At 31.2% G+C, this 22,832-nt stretch overlaps 1 protein-coding gene across 2 annotated transcripts in view; it reads right to left on the bottom strand.

Moving 5' to 3' along the window:
- The window catches only part of LOC119839976 (cGMP-dependent protein kinase, isozyme 2 forms cD4/T1/T3A/T3B), a 107,878-nt gene that overhangs the window by 80,308 nt on the left and 4,738 nt on the right, over positions 1–22,832 (bottom strand). The window contains exon 1 of one of the 2 annotated variants that reach the window (XM_038366454.1): positions 5,855–5,994. The exons of the other annotated variant lie outside the window; for it this stretch is intronic. The gene's annotated coding sequence lies outside the window, so the exon portion shown is untranslated. Of the gene's footprint in view, positions 1–5,854; positions 5,995–22,832 lie in introns of those variants that run through there. 2 annotated transcript variants of the gene reach the window in all.

Below are 22,832 nucleotides of genomic sequence, written 5' to 3'. Positions count from 1 at the left end.
TATAATTTTTCAAAACGACTTTTGTTGTATGTTTGATTGACAGTTTAGGTACAAACTTTGGACAGCGTTACAGGTAATTGTGCAATTTAGCCAATTGCAGTGCGAACTATTTAAGTCACGCCCGCATACTTTAAATATGCATTTTTATAAACAATTTTAAAATGCTGGCGATAGCATTTAAAGTTTGCAAGTGGTATGGTTGAGCAGTGATTTAAAGATTTACTTTTAATCGAGATCTTTTATGAGTGAAGAGTTTTTGATTATTTCTCTACTCTTATTAACTATTTATATGAAAACTGTTTTATTATAAAAACGAAGTACGAAATTTCTCTTCTCAGATAACTACCGGTACGCATATAAAAAGGACAGCAATCAGAGAAACTCGAAGGGCACACATATTCTGATTAATTTACGACGTGTGGCATTTTAACCGCATAGCCAGTAATTTTGTAAATGACAGGTTTTTTTATAGACTACGACACCAGTAGCGGTGCTTATTATAACAAGGGGTGTGTATAAATGATTTAAATCATCGTGGAATAAGAAATATTTATTTTGAATTCGACATAATGCCGCATTATTGATGTGCCGTGTCGCCTTGAGAATAAATAATGGCAAAACAATGTGGGATTTTATGTTTAATGCAATACGTTAAAAACAATAATTGTAAGGTATTGTTCTATGCACCTTAGTACAAAACTATGTTAATATGGTTTATTAATAGTTTCTTTGATTTTTCATCTTAAAATTTAAAATTTCAGTGAACTATTTTCACAATTATGAATGTATCGGTTAGTTTCAAAGACATCCTTTTGAAACTATCATTAACCTGATATTTGTTGTTATTACCGAACTAGAATTAATTCAAATCCAATTAATAACTCTCATAAAGTTCATTTACATTATTATATGCACAAATTAGACTCACATCGCGTAGATAAATACTCCTTTATCAAAACATTACTTTGCAATATACGTCTTTTAATACCGAAAGGTTAAAGCTATTATCGACACGCTTATCGCCCACTGTTTAAAATAAATCCTTTGAAATATTTAAGGTTTAAGCCAATTATCGTAATTTAAGCTATCGGGATAAGAAAGCGTATAAGGCGCAACCGGTATGATGAAAGGCGTGACAAATATAGGTATGTAGTTGATGGAAAATCATTAAATTCGTATTGAACAGTTTCATGTATAAATTTGATACAATTATGATAGCCATCTTTCTTTGACCGGTGTATTGCATAAGTGTTTACTTTATGTTATTATAAACTTATGAAATAAAACATTATAGCGTCCCAAATGATACCTATTTGCTATTTGTTATAGATACGATGATTTACGACGAGATTCGAGGATTTTTTTTGTCCTGAAAGATAATTGTGCATGGAAGAAATTTGATTAGATCTGAACGTCATTTGAAAACTAAACGTGCACTCATAAAACGGTCTATTTTTTTTTCTTTTTGTATATTTACTGTCTTAATCACATCCAACCTTGTTTCAAATCCAACCAATCCAAAGTATATTTGCAATCGAGATAAGTTAAAACTAAACCCCTTTTAGACACCACAAAATAATAAACTACACATGGAATTATATTATCTCTGATTATACATATTTGGGTATGTATAGTCAGAGATACGAACAGAATATCACGCCCGTATTTTCATTGAAGCCCACTTAAATTAATTCAGCTGGTACATTTCAGTACAATGTTAATTAATCTAATTGTAAATATTGACGTCCATATAAGAATAGAAACAAAAATCAATAATCTGACATTCTTGCAGGATAGAAATATATACCCGTCACGTATATCAAACCTAGGCCTTCCATCTCCAACCGATAAGCCATTAGGTAAGACCATTGGGTGACGATTTTTGCAATAAAATAGAATAGTTTTATTCAATTTAACATACTTATGTGATCTTTTTGGACTTTCCAAAATCGTGGTATAAATATCATCAAATAATCATATGCCACTGGAAACGTGACGTCTACTGTCTGACATTGTTATCAAACTAATAATTCTATAAATATCTTCCTTCCATATACATCACACGAATATGCAACCCACTCATTGCAATTATGTAGGTTTAAAAGAGTTGAGGATGCCTCGGCACAAATTTGGCCAGCTCGCATGGTGGAAGGTACCACACCCCCACAGTAGATCGACGTCAAATAGTAGCCCGTGAATGCTACTGTTTCGTTCAGTGAGTGGTGGAACCGAAGGCCCGTATCCTTTTCCTCACCCTTCTGCCCTCAACTCTTTCCTTATCCCTTGACCCTTAAAAGCGGACAACCCATTTTCAGAGGCCTTACCTCTGCAAATGTTCACAGGTGGTGATCGTTTTCTATCAGGCGAACTAACTCAGTTGCCCACTCCAACACAAAAAATGCAAAGTTTCAACCAAAAACTGTATATAACATTCCAAACTTTCGATTTGATACAAATTTACAATGAGTGACATCAAGTACATAAAAACAATGATGTGACGATGCGCGACGTCGATCAGTTAGCAAGCAGTGCGTAATTGAAACCGCGTGATATGTTGACCGTACAAATGTATATACCTATAATTACGATATACATAACATATACACGTATTGGATAAACAGTACTGTTTAATAACTACATGTTAATATGACTTGATTCGTTTGTCAAACTTTTGAATCCGCTTTATGATTCCTTTGAACGGCCGCTTTTAAGCTCGGTATTTGTTTGCAAAAATTATTTAAAATGTATGGAGTTCAATTAATATATCAACAAAATATATGTGTCTAATATATTATCTACAAAGTGGTCCGCCCCGACTTCGCTTGAAGTATCTACTAAATATAATATAGCTTAAGCTAGAGACTTCAAGTCTCTCAGTGAACGATTTTTTTTTTAATGGGGCGAGTTTGGGGAATCATTACAAACATACATGTTTGTTTGTTTAAGTTTCATGTTTATGTACACACATTTAGAGTTCTCTTTATAACATTAGTTGGGATAAGTTGACTCATTCGAAAAATCTTAGTTAGAAGTTAGTTTTTCGAATGTGGAAATAAAAAAATCTAATGGAGAGGATTTCGAATCTTATTCACAATCATTGACAAATTAAGTATACTTTTTAAGACCTGTAATGATTCTTAATTATAAATAATTTGTATACCTTATTGTGAGCAAATACAATGTTTTATAGGTTTATGCTTTTATCTAAATAAAATCATAATTACATAAAGTGTAACGATATAAAATAACAAATTGCATTCAATGTTGCACTTTGAACATAAAGAATACAATTTAGCATAATGGCATAAACAAATAAGTCTTAGACACGATTCAATAATTAACAAAAGTGATAATTTATGTTCAATAGTCTATACAAGGAAAGCCTTTTATACAAATTGCCTTATGCTTATGTTAATATTGCACTATTTAACAAAGAATATATGTAATGTCCCTTCATACAATCTATACAATATTACAAAGAAATAAAGTTGGTGAATTTGGGAGTGCGTGACGATGGATATGGGTTGGGTGGTGATCTCAGAAAATGCTGGAACGATTTTAAAAATTCTTTCAACGTTAGAAGCCTGCAATTCACTGAGTGACATATATATAGCATACGTCCGTAGTATATGTACCACCCTCGAACAGCTAATCTTAAATAAACCTAAATGGAAATCAAAATTAATCTCGAATCCAAGATTTTATAGCAAAGAGACTGAAGCAGATAAAAGCATTGCATGGAGAAAATAATGGCTAATTCAATGTTTACAATTAATATTTATTGATCGGGCCAAATTGATCTTTGATTATAATCACTTTACGATAATTATGTAAATTTAATTAATCATACGCAAATAAACCGCTGAGTCACGTTCATCGAATGAATATATTACTTTAAAAATTATTTTATGAGCTTATATTTTCAAAAAGCTGAATTCGAGCAGCAAAGTTGGCAATATGTCTGATATGATCAGAATTATTGAATAATTGTCTTATTGAATAAATACATGTTATTATACATCGTTCCCCTTTAATCATTCTATCTATAAAAAAACCATCAAAATCCGTTTTAAAGATTTAAGCTTAAATAGGGACAGACAGAGAAAGCGGCTTTTGCTTACTATATAGTGATGACAAAATTCTTGTTAAATTGCAGTTTTACATTGGTTTTTGTGAAGATTTTGATCGAAATGTTTTACTGACACAATATTTTAATCATCATCATTATCATCATCATCAATACAGGAAAAAGAGACCCTAACTATAACTACTAAAGAGCGATAACGCCACCCTTTGCTATTTATTTGAAGTTTTGTTCAACTTTATCTTATATATTTCAACTGACGTCGAAAGAACAAAGGAGTTTCTCAATTCTACTAAACTTTTTTGGCTTTAATACTCAATAAATCCGTTAGTTTCCAGACGATTGACGCGCACGTGATTCTTTTTGTGTTTGATAGAGTATTGTTGTCATTTAGTCCCATTATAGTTTAGAATTAGGAGTTGCATTTCCCCCTTACGGGAAGGTCGGTGACCTTTTTTGAATAAAAAAAATTGTAACGCTGTATAGAATTGTCATTCACATTAAAACTCTTAAATATAAAGCATACTGGTAGGAATTAACATATATATACATAAATATGTGATGTGATTGTTTTAAATAAGATAATTCACAAAAAAATAACACTTATTTTAATTAACATAAATAAACTCATGGTTGTGTATGAAAATATTTAAATATTTTTTTTTTTGAATTGATATCCTTATAACGGAGCTGCAAGTTTTAAGTAGGACAAGTGCAATTGATAAATTTTAATAAAAATCCATGTTTATTTTTAACAGAATCAATGTTTTGAAGTACACGAGAAAAAACGTTTATTTACGTGCTTTAAATGATTCGGTTAAATGCAAGTTATTCTTTTTAAAAATCCAGAACAATTTTAAAAGCAAATATTTTCGTATTTTAAATATTATAATTGCTTTTTCATGTAAATTTAGTAGAATAAATTTTCTAGTGTTGTCGTTTATAATTTTTAAGAGACTGAGAAATAAATTTCAACATAATTGCTTACAGTTATATGAAAAATAAATACAATTTAGATAAATAAATGTTTTGAAAAACGACAAATGATAGTCCATACTGGTAGACTTTTGATACTTTAATTCATGCAAATAAGGTGGAATTGATATAAACCAATTAACTTAGGCCGTTATTTTTGGTGTGTTATGTCAATACACCTTAATGCAGAACTGATAAGTTTGATTTTATTGTAACGTTTTTTTTTTTCTACTTCCAATAATTACATTTAAGATTTTATAATTTTTTGTATTGGATTATGTATAGTCTAGTTGTTTTTAATGATCGAAGTTTGTAATTAAATGGAATCGCATACGTTATGTAAGTTTTAATCACTTCATTTCATCTCATCTTAAACATTGTTGAATTTCTCTGCGATAAGTTTTTATATTCTCTCTAGAAGGCCATTGTTATAAATTCCATCCAAGCAGAGGCGTTAATGACCAAAAATCTTGCGAACCGTAAAGATTACTTATGAGATAAGAACATACCTCGGTTATACCTGTATATTATATTTAATGTCTTAATTTTCTTTCCTCGTCAGTCATTTATAATGACAGGCATATCACCCGAAAATGCTTCGTGCTGTTTTCGGTGCAATTTTGTATGACACGCAATATTTGATTGTTTTGAGGCTTAACAAAACCTTATTAGTTGCACGTAGTTTATTTAAGAACAAGTTATAATGACACACGTTATTTGAGGATGATTACACGATAAACATTTTGATCACCGGACGAAAAAAATCGTGAAGAAAGTTAAACTTTTTCTACATACCCTCAGCAAAGTATCATAAACGAATAGCACTTATTCACACGGACGATCTTCAACAATAAACTTATCGTAATTATCACATACAGTTCACAATTCAACGTCAGTAATACATAAACGTAGTATCATCGGATTTTATCAGTCGTTCAGATACGAAAAGGTTCGGCGGTTTGTTCGCGCGCACGTGACACGGGCGTCACAGCAATCAATTGGTATCGAAGTGATGGTCGTAGATGACTTATTTACTAGTTCCAACCACTTGAGATATCGTGATACCAGAACAATGTCGGTGGTAGCTGAAACGTCTATATAGGGTTGTCAATATTCCGTTTTTTTTATTCATTGGTGTAGATGATTTTGTATACTGTTGGTATGTTATATACATTGGCAATTAATAAGAAGTAATTGCTATTGTAACTCGGAAACCAACTAACTTGAACAATTATTCAAGCTCACATATCACTGAACGATAGAGCTATCAGCATATAGAATTCAATACAAGATTTAAAGAATATACTTTTTACATGTAATGTAAATTGTTATTATATTAATAAGGGCGATTTTTCAATCATTGGTTAAAACCTAATCGCTCCATTCCAAGTCTATATCCAAAAGTATTGCAAATAAAAAAAAGACAAAATTTCAAAACTCGATCAAATAGAACACAATTAATGAATAAATTGTATCCAAACATTGAAAAATCAGCCCTATTTTTACTATTATGACGGATAGATGTGAGTCGGTACTCTATAAAGACAAGTGAATAATAAACTTGTCTGTAGTGGTTTAAGAAATGTGTATATTTATAGGAAAATCACGTCAATAATAAATTTGTAACTATCGCTCTGACTGACGTTAGATCATATTATCTTTTCTGAATCAAACAAATATGAACATAAAACTTGGTAGTTTTCCAATTTAATCAGTTGTCGTTTATTTTATTTTTATCCTGGTTAGATTATCTTAAAATCTAGTTGCCTATTGATTTGTATATCTTTAAGGTGTACACTAATACTCATTTTCATATCCTGCATTACCTACTATTCCGTTTCGTTTGTTTGATTTCTTTATATTATATAAGTGAAAGTATTGTATTATTAATTATTATAATATTTTTGGAGTTTGTATTACTTAAAATAAATAAAAAACGAATTAGAACGATAAGCTATTATTTTTCTATTCATATTGATTATTTCTTACTTATAATTATAAGCATAATGTTATTTTTTTACTATAGGTAGGTAGCAATAAATCATATACTCTTATTCTTTCTCCTAATTTTAATATTTAATTCGTGATACTCCTAAAATTAAAAAAAGGCATATTTGCGACTACATTTCTACAGGAATAATTATGATAAATAAATATGATGTATTATTACAATATGTTTTATATTTATAACACAGGAGAAAAAAAATTGTGAAAACCGTGCCATCTTGCGGCGAGTAGCAGAACTACAAGAATACATCAGAACGATCTGTCGACGTAGTTTTATAAGTAGTCTCATAGATGGCATTTCTCTTGATGAGTTACTTCGTCTAAGTTTTTACAGTCAACCTTATCTACTTTTTACACCTGTATATTATGTGTACATAATTTTTATTTCTAGTTTTATAACCCATTCTCCGCTTACAAGGACAAAGGTAAATACCGTGTGGGTCCAGTTTATCTGCTTGTTATGTAAAGATATTTATAATATGTGGACACAATTTCCGCCATCTATTTTTAGCTCGCAGTAGATAAGGGTTTGTCACGCATTCTATTAATGCTTAAGTCTCATAATGGTAGTAAATCATAATGGAAACAGCGATTTTATATATATCTCAGTATTGATACAATTATTGCTTTGGGTTATATGTGTAAATAAACGAACTAATTATTTTTTTTAATCATAGTTTTTTTACCTAACTAAACATTTTTTTTAAACATTGGATAAAATGAATGAGAAATATATCATAATTTTCAGTATACGACATTTTCATATAAATACGTATGCATTCAGAAGTTAAGGAATGCAAACGGAGTTTGTCTAAATTTATATTCTTTCAAGATATAAGCCCGTATTAATAATCAATAAAACATCAGTTGAATTAGTTAAATTCTACCTGTAAAGGTACCAAATTTTAGATAAACCCATACAACAGTTTCCTTCGTGTTTTTAGTATTACAACACAACACTACAACATAACATGATTGTTGTTCTATGTCGATGAAAACTGTTTTTTTTTTTGCTCTTACACACAAAAACTTCTCATCACTTTAACTGAATTACCGAATACCTAAATACAATGTAATAGAAAAGTCTAACATTGCTTAACAGGGTAAGTGCTTCGCTAACAAATTCGCACTGAAATATTTTTAAACATCTAGTACTAAGTATGTTTGTTCATTGTAACTAATATAATTCAGATGCATATTCGATTATCTTAAACGTTCACTAACGTTGTATTACTGCAGTGACGCTTAAAACATCTGGTATTTAATTCCATTTATACGATACAAAACATCAATAGACGACTGTTCAGATACTCTTATAGATTTAGATCAGTCAGTAAATACATGTAGTTTTAGTATTAGTAATTACTGATTAGAGTATGTAATTATATATTAACAGAAATAGAAAGATAAATAACGATAAAAGTAAAGCAGACAGGCATCTATTTAAATTAATTAACGTACCAAAGAAATATCTCGAAGATGACTGAAAACGGGTTTCCATACCGGTTGTTGAATTGTTCTTATTACGATTAAAGTGCTATGCTATTTTGTGATAGCATTATCATTTCATTTGCATATATTATTATACATAATAAGTTAATTATAAATTGGTTATTGATACGGTTATGTTTATTTCATTTATAAAACTGTAATTTATTTTTATAATACCTTAATATATTTATTCAGATGCTGTGACAAATGTTTTGTTTGTTAATTTGTGTTTATACTGAATAAATCACAGGATAATAGATAAAATCTATGTCAACTATCTTTCAGAAGCCATTTGATCCGTTAATTAAATAGTGAATTTAATGATTTTAGTTTTATACAAAAAATATATAATTTAGTATTAATCCTTACTATTAAAAAAATACTGAATTTTGTAGCCCCAAATTTGGATATTCTTAAATGGCAATGCTTCATAGAGGGTATTTACCCTCGATATTGTATTGAACTTACTATTACATAGTTCCCATTTGGGGCGTGTAAGGTACACGACCGTCGAGCGACGGAACGTGATTTCGTCCAAACTTCGAACCGGTTCATGACATTCTTCAAATAATGGTATCGTTACAAATTACACTGTCTCGACACGCCATGCGATATAATGAGGTAATATGGGGTTAAGGAGATATTCAATATTCGCCATTGCCAGTATTCTAACTCGTATTTGTTATTTTTTAAAAAACAAGCAAAATTATAATAGAAATACTAGATATAAGATTGTGGCAGGAAATTAAATGCTTAAAAATTTAAAGGTTTACGATTAGATTCGACCCCGGTGGCGAGTTATATATAATCCATTATTAGTTTAAAAAATGTTTTAAAAATAATAAAAATATTTCTTTAGATATGGTCGTGGATGATTTCAAAACAGACCTGTGACGGGTGCCTAGTCCAATCTATTTTGCGCAGTGGGAGTAGGATATAACACAGGGTTCCTTTCCCTGGGGCCTTGGGCGTTATCTTAATCTCTAATTACAAAATTGGGCCCTTACTTATTGGCTTACATTCGTCTACCACTTTGGGTCATCAAACCAGCTCGATAGCCTTATTTTTTTTAATGTCATAGTCGGCAATGGAGCTGGTGGGTCGCCTGATGGTAAGCGCTACCACCGCCCATGGACATTTGCAGAAACGTAAGGACAATTGCAGACTTTACGCCTCTACTAATGGATTGCCGACTTCAAATTGGAAAAGGATAAGAAAGGATTGATATTATTGATGAATTGTCACCGGATCTACGTGTATTTGCTACGTTTTGAATGAATTGGTAGCTTATGGGCGAAATAAAGTCGATCAAATTTAATTTTATGTTAAAAATATCGACTGGTAGAACATAAATATCCATAAATAGCCATTTGTGTTACCTAATAAAAATAATATTAGTGTCTCATTCATTATTTATTATTTCCGTCACTTGAAAACCTACTTAAATAACATAACACGTGGTTCTAAATATATAATTCTATTTTTGAAAGTTTTATTGAATTTAGTTTAGATATAGGAAATTAGTTATCAGGAAATTGCTTTAAATATTGTAGTTTTTCTACGGTGTAACCTGTTTCATATAATTTTATTATTTCAATATGGACAGCATTTCCCATAATTTACTTATAATATCGTGATCGTATAATTCGATGTTTTGATATATTTTTAGTGCTAATTCAATTTGATTTATTGCATGAGCATGTACCTACACTAGATTAAGAGATGTCACAATGATTATTATGATATAACTGTCGTTGTTTTAATTTGTGTTTGTGTTGGAAATCAATACGTGAAGTAAATTCATATGAAGACGACGATGGCGCGTGACGTTACGCGAAAAGTTGATAACAATATGTTCTATACGAAGCGTTTAATTATAAGTAAATTTTTGTTCACAATGCAGGGACCCAGACCTTGTAGTCATTTCATTTGTCTAAAATCAAAAGGCACATTTATGGTACAAAATATTTTTAATGGCTTTTTATATTCGCACGAATTTATAACGATTAATATATAACATTGAAAAATCGACTCTTAATTGCGTATCAAATGTCGAGACACAGCAGTAAAATCAGTTAAAATTAGACTGTATCCATATAAAATGTAGGTGTTTGTGTGAGTGAATAACTCTGTATTGCAGTGGAATGTCTGTGTGTGTCGTCTTTATTGTAGTTGATCTATTTTTGGCTTCGTTATCTCTCGCACAGATGTTGCTTTGGTTTCAAAGGATTTCTTAATGTAAACAAGTCATGTAGTAAGCCATATTTGATCTGAATTTAATGCCTTTTCAACAAATGTGTATATTTGTTTTATTAAATTATTCGATAAAAATTAAATCCTGTCGTATTTTAATATTTGCTAGGTTCATTTTTGCTTGATATTTCTATTGGTCTCATTAAAATAAAGGTTTCAACATTCGCAAATTAGAATTTTTGTCGAAATAAACAAACAGATATATGACGTCATAAATTCTTAATTTCCAAACATCGATTACAACAAGGGGCAGAAAATAATTTTTTTAGCTTTAATTGATGTGAAATACTTATATTATTGAGTAGAATACATCTTATAGCACTTATTATGTGATTTTAATGCTATGTGTGAATTTAGATATTAAATTTAATAAGACGTTTTACGCCAAATTCTTAGCATAAAGTAGAGATATTATTTCGACCGAAGTGTTGTGAAAAGATTTTCGGTCTTTTTTGTTATTTATGGACTGTGGTCGAATAAATATTTTTAGTGTATACGTGTGTTAACTGTTAAGTGTGGGTAAATATAATATCGTATACAAATGTTATGTAATTTGATTATGTTACCACTGCTTCTCGAGGGTCGACACTTCAGTTACAAGTGCCTCCTTCAATTGGTACCTACTTAAATAAACTATGCAACTAATCATAACATTTGTAGAGAATAAAATAATGATATTTTTTATAAGTTTAGAGAATAGCTACATCCAACAAACATTCTATCAACACTCTTTTGTTGTATGACAGTCTTATCTAATTTCATGTCTAAAAATGAGCTAGACAAATCTATACCAATAATATCTGAAGAGTTTGTTTGCTTAGCGCTAATCTCAGGATCTACTGTTTCAAATTGAAACATTCATTCAAATTTAATTAACTTCATCAAAATAGCATTTTATTAACTATTTATACAATCTCAACCTAAATCCGAGTAAACGAATCCAATTCAAATAATTTATATTTATTATTCATATAGCTTTTCAGGTTTAAGAAAACAATTCTTTACTTAGTATTTTCTTGTGTTTGATTTTACGCGAGTATTATACATTTAGAAATTAAAAACTTTTTAACGGATTTTAAACGAGATTTATTCACTCGCTGTAAAGTGTTCGAAACGTCGGGTTAATAATATAATGAATAAATCGCAAGAAAGAAAGAAAATTAAGATCCGTTAAAAAGTTTTTAATTTCTAAATTCTTTACTATTTAATAACTAATTTATTATTTAATCTAAATATCGCCGCATCAATTTGTCTATGACATAAATAAGAGTAACAATTCGCATACACGAGGATCTTATATATTACATAATCACCTTTAGACAATGCTCGACACGTCTCCATACCATAACCGTTTGATACAATACAAAACACAAATCCACAGCCATCCAAAGGATACATGTGACCGTATAAACGGCCGGATGACTAAACAATTCTATAAATAGCCACACAGGAATGGTGAATCCGATAACTGGCTCAACTGTTGTGTATTTACAGCATTATAAATATAGAATGGAATGAAAATAACTTTTATAAATTACATACGGTTGCTATCGTTTGTTATTTCTGTGCTAATTACTGTGTTATTGTATTAACTGTTTTATTTATAAATTGTTCGGTTCATGAACATATTCCTTTGATGTTATTTTATTACATGAAACATTCCACGTTTCCTAGTTGTTGAAATGCAGTGTTAAAAATGAATTCGCGTAAATACTTTACAAATTATTTTATTATATATACTTTTGATGCTTCATCATCATCATCAGCCTATATGTGTTAAGAAAGTCAGTCCCTTCTTTGATTATTATATTATCACTGAGGTAAACAACTTTAAAGAAAGATAAAGAGAAAAAATGAATTAAAAATTGTTATATAAAGACAAAAAGGATAGCCAATCATATGAATGTTGTGTATGTGTGTTTATGTTTGTATGGAAGTATAATAAAATAAAAAAAATAATAGTGCGTGTTAGAAATTTTGAAAGAATAGAAAAAATTTGATCACGAGGCAGGATACGAACCTGCGTATCTTGCCTAACCGTAGCAACGCCTAGCCTCTCGGCCACCCGTGATCCTGATTTTTTTTTTCTATTCTTTCAAAATTTCTAATTTATAAAGCATTTCAATGCTATAAAACTAAAAATTAAATCTAACAAAGGCCGCGTTCCATCGATACAATATTGTAATCATTGAAATAATGTTTCGTATTGGTTGTGATGGTTCTTAATCATCTCAATAGATGGCGTGGGGTGCCCCTTAGGCACATGAAACCAAAAGAATAGAAAAGGATCACGGGTGGCCGAGAGGCTAGGCGTTGCTACGGTTAGGCAAGATACGCAGGTTCGTATCCTGCCTCGTGATCAAATTTTTTCTATTCTTTCAAAATTTCTAATTTATAAAGCATTTCAATGCTATAAAACTAAAAATTAAATAGTGCGTGTTATGCGGCTATAAGTATATAGTGTGGCTTTACCTACTAGGATTTTTTTTTCAAGTTTTTGTTGAGGTACAAGGAAGATTCTTGTGGAGAGAAAAAATTTACTAACTACAAAGAAAGCCATGCTAGTTTAGGTAGAAAACTTCTCGTATCCTGCTAAAGTTTCGATCTACTTTTTGCTTGCTATTTTATATTGAGGAAAATGACGTCATAAAAACAGCAACAAAACAAAACACATAGATTACGCTTTTTTATTGATGTCTGACCTTGATACACTGTAAACAACTATTTCCAATAGAAACGTTGTTTCAAAATGTTGTTTATAAATGCGAATGTGACTGTCTGTCGCGTTTTCACGGCAAAACTACTGAACTGTTTTAAAGGAAATTTTAAAATTTACGGTTGACATAAGGACTAAGGCTTATTAATGCGAGGAATACATACCCACCTTCCGACCTCTTATAGCCCTTGTAAGGTTGTATGGAATTATCGACAATTATCGCCGTCTTAAACTTGAAACTATTAATTAGATATAAATAAAAAGGCGCGGTCATAGAATATAAATGTTAGCCGCGGCTTCGCTCGCGTAGTCAAATGAAAAGAGACAATCTTGGGATTTTCTTCGTATGGTTTCTAATGCCGTAGTCTTTCTAGGATATAAACTATCTTTTGTTCTTTCTTGGAACTCAAACTGTCTCTGCACCAAGTTCCATCCAATTCGGTTCAGTGGTTTAGGTATGATGAAGTGACATGTAGACTTTTACAGTTATACCACAGATAATATAATACTGTACTAGTTATACACAATAGTATATTCATGATAATATTAAATTAAGAAAATGACGTCCCGTGTCCCCGATGGGGCAGATGATGTGCACCTGTTTCATTGATCGACTTTCTTTAAAGAGAAGTAGGTAGGTGATCAGCCTTTGTGTCCTGCCAGATCGAGATCTTTTTTGTGAGTCCCCATCGGGAATGGAACCCACGACCCTTCGGTTCTACTCATGCGTTCACCATTGTACCAATAAGGCGATTAAAAAATAGCAATCCATCCACGGATTTCTAAATCCTATCCTATCCTACTAATATTATAAATGCGAAAGTTTGTGAGGATGTGTGTATGTTTGTTACACGCAAAAACTACTGAACAATGAAATTCCAATGAAATTTGGTGCGTAGATGAACAACTGGAATAACACATAGACAACTTTTTATCCCGATATTCCTATGGGATACAGACTTACGCGGTGAAAAGGCGGGGCGCAGCTATTTATATATATAAATGTAAGATATAAAAATCCGCTCAATTCGCAAAAAAAGGATTTAAAGTTATGTCTTCACGCATTTATATACAGATTTTTGTAACATCTCCGATGAACGTCTCCGATTATATTATACTAGGACACTAGTCAGACACCAGTAGTATAAGACATTGTACCTATGTTTCGAGTTGTTGCTTGCTATGAATTTACAATCATAGTACATTATACATTTTGTCCTACCATAATAATGTCTCATAGTTAATGCCTTTTTGTATAGGCCTCCTCTAACTACTACCGTTGCTTTCTGTCCGTCGGTCTTCTTCTCCAGTGAACAGTAATATTTTCTGCTGAATATTAAAATTTTTAAAACTGACAAGTGCTTATTTTAGTAGTAGCGGCTGGAACAAAGCTAAAGAAAATAGTCTAAATAAAATCGGATAAAAAGTTGTTATCAAAAAAGTTTAACATTTAAAACGCAAATGTCAAAGCATTAAAAGGCCTTGATTGATGATATAAAATAATCCTATGATCATTGCAAAATTTTGTTATGTTGAAAAATTTGTCGCTTCTTCATTTATACATAAATTAGTTAGGAATGTCTAAAAATGGATATATTGACATATAATTTTTATTTTAAAATCAATCATCAACTGCAATTTGCAATTTTAATAAGATGTAAATAATTTTGCTTAGAGGATCTTTTGCAATGCCAATTTTATCAATGTTCTACTTACAATATATTAGACTGTGATATAAATTAACGTTTAGAAGGCCGCTACAATGTGTAAAAATAGTCTATGTTGTAATATGAACGCTTTATTAAATAAATTATATATTGTTTAACCAGGCAGTTGTAAAACTTTTTATTTCAATTTATTGGGCCTCAGAATAGTCTCCTATTGCTCCCCTTACCCACGTAATAATAAAAGGTTTATTTAAAATGCGAAAAGTAAGAAATACCAAACAATATGAATTACGTAGTTTGCGTTCTTCTGGGAACGCTCATTTGGGCTAAAGCGTACCAAAATACCTCTTGAATCCTACTTTAATATTAAAAATACTAAAGTTTGTTAGGATGTGTGTGTGTTTATTGCTCTTTCACGCAATAACTATTGAACCTATAGCAATCAAATTTGGTAAGTAGACAGCTGGACAACTGGAATAACATATAGGCAACTTTTTATACCGATATTCCTACGGGATACAGACTGACGCGGGTGAAACCGCGGGGCGCAGCTAGTCTTCAATATGTCTGAAATCACCAACATCGTCCGACCGTAAAAATCCGATAATTTCATGTCAGCACTTAACGCGTTTATGATGTAATAAAACTACCAAAGTTACAAAATGCCTCACATTAGAGAGATTTCGGTTGAAAAGATAAACTGGGACGAAAATAAAGTGGCGCACTGAAAGATCAAACGCGCCTAGAACACGAAGTTTTAAATGTTTATCGGCAACTGTGGATGTAAACAGTTTCAGCAGAAATGTATTAGCGTTATAAAACTGATTGTAACAAATGTTTAAATACATAATATTAAAACTGTGTCTTCATCTACTTGATTATGATTATACGGATCCGCACTTCTCTTTAAAAAATATTGATCATGGTAGGTATAAGAAGAAATCGTTACAATAATGTAAACTTAATAAACAAAAATAAGAAGTTTACGCATGGATGACTTTTTAGTAGCTAGGACTTGACAAGCAAATTTTAAAAGGATAAATATAGCATATACGTGTAATAGATTCAGTCTGAAGTTGGCTATTTTCAAAATAATTTCTGGTAGTAAAGTCTGAACAAAACCAATATTTACGAAGACTTATCGGTCACGGAATATACCATAAATTTTGAATGTTTTCAATTTGTTTTCGCTATTGGAATACCCTTCAAATTAAAGTTTACGTCAATGAGATAGTCGGAAGCAAAACTGTCAGATAGCCAAAAGTAATAGACAAATAAAATTATAATAACGCCGGTTCTGGCACTGCGCCATTTGATCCAAGTGCACGAGGAGATATAAAGGTTGTTTTAAAACTCGCATCAAAACGTGAACTATTTTACTCGTATAGCTAAGGGTATAAGAACTTCTCTCTAGAAAAATTTAAAAGAGGACAACAACAACTTCAATTAAATTGAATTTCTATTAGGTTGACCTAACATTGGTTTTGTTAATATTAGATTAGTCTAAAAAATGATGTAAAGAGTAAAAGATTAGAATATACCTAACGTCGTCAATAAATTACTTAAATATGTGACAATTGCTATCTTTAATTTATAGTTTTACACGAATTGTGAGCTTCGATCTCCCCATCAAGTGATATTAATTTAGATTTAAATCAACACGTAGTAATTAGTACATAAAAATTCTTGATCAAGATTTAAATTAAGAAGATCTTTCTTGTTCAAGCACAAACATATAGCGTATAATGATTTTATCGAAATAAAAAAAAAATAGTGTCCAATAAAATATTAATTAAACATACAGTAACGGGGGATGTATCACTAGCTGTATACAGTTGTTTATATAACGTAATCCTAAATCAAACGCAACATAAAGATTAGCACTTCGTAAACATTGGTATCGAATGATAAATATTAATTCCTGTGCAAGACGTTAATACTCGTAGCAATAAACTATACTATAATCTATTTGTGGAGGGTTATGTGAATCATTAGCAAGATGTTTATAATTTTATTTTCTTAACGCCTTATCAACAGACGCTTTCAAAACTTTTTAATGAGGGATTCAAGCACGCTTCGGCACGAATTAGTCCAGCTCACACCGGGAAAGTAACACACCCCCACAGAAATTCGGCGTGAAATAGTAGCATGCTACTGTATTTCGTTTTTTGAGTGCCGGAGCCGAAGACTCGTTTTCTTTTCCTCATCCTACCCAGATCATTCCTTTTTTGCAGTTGTCAATTCTCTCCTTATCCCTTACCCTACCTACCCTAAGCGAGCAGCGCACTTGCGGAGGCTCTACCTTTGCGAGTGATCATGGGCGATGGTGATCGTTGGCCCATCAGCTCAGTTGCTCGTTACACTATGACATAAAAAATTGTTGTCATTTGGTCTCATTTTAGAGTGGTACCTCCCTCCTCGGGGACGTCGGTCGGTGATGATGTATATATAATTACTAATAATTAATATAAATTGAGTGTACCTATTTTTATTATGACGCAAGAAACAATGCTTCATCTTGATAATATGATAACTCAGAATATATTTTAAAATTTGGATATGAGATGGAATTATCTTGAACATCTGTCAGTCTCTTTTTATTCTTATAGCAGATAACAAAGACGCAGAGGGAAGAAGTTTAAAGCTTGACTCATTTACTATAATGAGATATGCATAGTATGACTAACAAGATTATGGTCTATAGGATTCTTTATCTTGTGACCAAAAAAATATGCAAATAAAGTTGTTTACGATCACGATTAAGATTTAGTTGAGAGATGGAACTGCTAATTTGTGTCCTTCTTGGTCTACTGATTACAACTGTACAGTTGTTCCTAAACAAAAAATTGTCTCGAAGATACTTCCTACTGCTACTGCTGTTTCCTACTGCTTATAATTAATGTTTGATTATTAGTGGAAAAGAAAACCTCGACTTTGAGGTGTATTCTTCAAGCAGTTTTCAGTTGTTCCGTACGTCAAAAAACGGAACCCTTATAGAATCAGATTGTTTGATCAGTTGTAGTCTATCAAGACACCTTTTCTCAAAAATGCATAGAAGTGTCCAGTTACAATTTAGATAAAATACTACGGCATAGTGTCTTGGTGCTGATCTCAAGAGATTCAAAACCTACGGGGTACTTCCCGTGAATTCAGAATCCGGATCGTAGCACCGTCTTATGAAATGATATGAAGGAAAATTTGTGTGAAATATATTATTCACATCATATAACAGGAAAAAATTTATACAGAAATGTCGGTGCGGTTCGCGAACTTCCACTTGGACTGTTTTTCATTTTACAATAAGGAAGATAAAACGAGAAGACTTCTTTGGTCATAGTTATTTTATTTCAGTTGCAATTCAACTAAGGGTCTTCTACATTAACATTATGTAATTATCTATTATAAGGCATCAGATGACTTTCGTTAACCACCTTTTTCATAAAATAGAGTGAACGTATGCTTGAGATGTATGATTTTATTATAACTATAATTGTCGTTATTAATTTGAAGACGAGGAGACTTATCTGATTATTTTGGAGACTGCAATAATGTACCACTATTAACATTAACACGTTATGTTCTACCACTGGTATTATTGGATAACATTCATCAGTTTTCTGATTTGTATTCATAGTTTATGACATGCGACAACTTTCAATCAATCAATTCATACCCGATATCGCAATTCGCATACAAAGTTGAACGTCAAAGAAGCACGTTCTACAATTTCGCGGGTTAGCATTGAGAAATTACGAATTTATATACACATTACACACTTAAATGGCCAATAATATCTGTTACATTCAAAATGACCTGAATACTAACTTATATCGATGTTTAATTTCATACATTTTTATGCAAGCATGATACTTTTTTTTAGGAATTCCTATAAAATAGCATGATTATTATGAATAAGCACTTTTTCATCTAGCATCTAAATCATTAAAATAATGTCAATAGATAAAGTTTTTGATCATATTTAATATTATTCGTTATATTACTCGTTCAAATAAAACTAAAGAGTGAAAACTCTTTTCTCCTGTGAAGTTAAAAGGGAACGCTATATTTTCAATAATTGTGATTATTCTTCATTATCGTTTATTTCCACGGGAAGCTAAGATTCTAACATATCTAAATACCTCTGTGAAATAATGGTACATTTTGCTATCTTAGTGATGTTATATCAACAAGGTATATTTTGTTTACCTTTAGTGATTTCCCACGCAGAATTTCTTAAGATCTAGACCATCTGATGTTTCCTTGTTTACGGAATTGAAAACAGCGTTTTCTTGATCACATAATGTGACAAGCTGCGTTTTCTAGTCCACTTTAGTCTAGGAATATGTAATAGCATTAAAATTCGATTCACGATGATACCTCGAAGACCTAATACCCGATGCACATCACGTTTACTGAAGAATTACATACATTTAGCATAGCTACATTATTCATGACAAAACTGCCGCTATCGATACGTCGAAATCAGGTTATTTTCAATTACCGATTGTGCAAAATTGTGAACTGTCAATTTCACTCATAACGTCTTATTAGATGATAAAAATATCATTAATAGGGCAGGCATTGTGTCAGTTTCTTTTTAGCTACTAACTAGAAACGAATTAATTCTTAAGGTCTATGAAGCGTCTTACAATAAAAGCATAGAGGTTCATACGTTTCAACTGTCAGCACCGAACGGTCAGCGTGACACCATAACTAGCCTTATTTTCGCGAGACCGACTCGCACTTCATTTGTTTTTGAAAAGGACATCATTATAACGTAATTATTCAAATTTCGTTAATCAATTACTACTACGTAATAAGAGAAATTAATAATGATTTGTTCGCTTCTATCATTGTACTATTAGGAGTAAATACACATTAAAATGTAGATCTATATGTTGACAGTTTAATCGCGTGTGTTGATACAGAAATAGGAAGAATTATAGCCAAGTTGTTCTCGTTCAAAATCACTAGCCAGAGAAAATAGAAATAATTTAAGAGCCATAAATTTCAGTAGGTAATTACGTACATCGGACCTTGGAAACATCTATGTGGAAAATTTAAGATCAACAACTGTCAAAAGATTTAAAGATACACACGAGCTGTGATAAGGGTTCGCGTAAAACATGATATTATGACGGCAGCACATTTGAATGACTTTATCACCGGATATGAAATTATCCGTTTCGGAAAAATCTATTGCAAACGTAAATCACTTGAACGATTGCTTTAAATAATAAATACAGTTTCAATAATAATTAAATAATTATTTTTACCAAAAATCTTCTTATTATTCAACCGCCTTCAAATTGTCAGAACTAGACCAAATTGAAATAGGACCACATGGCATTCACCAGCTTTCAAATAAAAAAAGTGTCATAGAAATCGTTTTATCCAGTTAAAAGTTATGAGATAACAGACTTGTAAAAAGACAGTCTGATTAATACCCTCTTTCTATTTTGAAGTCGGTAGCAAAAATAATAAAACACGCTTCACTCATGAAATCATTGTATTGACACCGATCCTACATTAGTACCTATACAAAGTTTGAATTAGATCTTTCCTTTTGAAATGGGTCAAAAAAATTTAGTCTAAAGGTGTTGGTTACTAATTTGATTCATATAAACAGAAATCTAATAAAAAGGTGTTAATTTAAATAAGTAGAATGTAGGCCTATCGATCGAAAGAATTACAATTTTTATAATTCTTTTAATTCCAGAAAGATTATACGAATCATTAAAATTCTTAATGTTTATCAAAGAACATTACTTACGTGAAATTTTAAGTAAAATCTATTAAGAATGGTATAGAAGTAATGACGCTAATTAATTGGAATTTTTAAATGACTTAAAAAAAAATGAGGAGGTTCTCAATTCGACTGAATTTTTTACATTGATCAAATGGCTGACAGTAATTAATTTGCGATGTTGAGTTGAAGTTTTTTTTCTTAATTATTCATCGGTCTCTTAAAATAACTAGAACGAACAGAAACCGGATCTCTTTTTTTTTATACTTTACGTTTACACATATTAAAAGATGCTTAGTTTTTATAATCATGAGACTGGTAATGTGAAAATAATGTTGAATATTTTATAACATGGTGTATTCATCATCGTCGTCAGCCCATGTATGTTCCCACTGCTGGGACACAGGCTCCTATGGGGGTTCAAGCCATAATCCTCCACGCTGGCCACGTGCGGGTTGGCAGATGTCACATGTCGTCGAACTTTTGATTGACACGATGTTTTTCTTTACCGTTTCGAGCAGCGATGATGTGATTAATGTGGAGATAAATTGAAAAATCAATTTACTTACAACACAATTAATTAATTTATTACAAATGTATCATACTGCTAAAATTCAACTTATCCCTACTTATTTTATAACTGTGGAAGTAAGAGTTACTTTCACCGTTATAATGTCATGTCTGTGTGTCTGTCTGTCTGTTACTTCATCACGCCAAAACCACTCAACTGATTTGTATAAAATATGGCACAAAGACTGTTTTGTCCCGGAAATTCCTCGATAACGGAAACTAAGTTTTGACAACGCGGGCAAAATTGCCGTTGGGAAGCTGGTTTTCATTTATTTATTTATTTATCTTTATGGTACACAATAAGGAAAAAGCAAAACAGATATAAACATTACATAATTAAAAAAAAAAAACAATTTATACAAGGCTTAAGGTTTAATAACGTGACATATTTAAAGCTTGATTGAATATTTAGCCATTACATAATTGGATTGTTTTGACGAAAATAAAATATCTTATACAACCAGAATATCTGCTTTTCGTAATCGACGAAATAGTTGACATTGATAAAATATATCAATGAAATCGAGATAAAAACATATCGATTATGATAGCACTCAATAAAAATTTTGTTATCAGTAAACTAGGCCGATAAGGTGTTGTATCTATCTATGTTTATATTTCATTGATAAGTCTCATGACAGATAAAATTATAAAGTGTTATTTTGGAAAACCGAAAAGACGAATCTATATGAAAACTAGCGAAAACAAAAATTGTCTAAACTGATATTATAAAGTTGAAGAGTTTGTTTGTTTGAACGCACTAATCTCAGGAACTATTGGTCCGATTTGAAAAATTCTTTCAGTGTTCTTTCAGTTGATAGCCCATTTATTCAGGAAGGCTATAGACTATATATGTATCACGGGCGAAGCCGGGGCGGACCGCTAGTCAATCTACATTTCTATACTAGCCTAGCTGAAAAGTTTGTTTGAACACGCTAATCACAGCAACTACTGGACCGATTTCAAAAATTCTTAAACTGTTGAATACGTGATCACTAAGTGGCCGAACCGAAACCGGGGTGTAACCCTAGTATAATATTCAATAACTAGCTGAAGCGGCAAACGATATTCTATCATTTACTAATCAAATAACACGTATACATAATTATATACTTTATGTTTTTATTACTAGAGTACACAAAATTGTTGACAACCGAAAGAAGCGTCTGATAATAATCAGACGCTATAAATAATACTAGCATATATAATACTACATAGCATATTTCCTACCCATACGTTCCTGCGTTAAGTATACCTAGTCTTGCCATAAATATTGTAATAAAGAAAAAAGAAAATTGTTAACTGCAAATAACATTTATTACT

Source organism: Zerene cesonia, chromosome 5 (genome assembly GCF_012273895.1).
Source record: "Zerene cesonia ecotype Mississippi chromosome 5, Zerene_cesonia_1.1, whole genome shotgun sequence".
NCBI lineage: Eukaryota > Metazoa > Arthropoda > Insecta > Lepidoptera > Pieridae > Zerene > Zerene cesonia.
The sequence above is the reverse complement of the archived record's forward strand: the minus strand, read 5'-3'. Positions and strand labels throughout refer to the sequence as shown.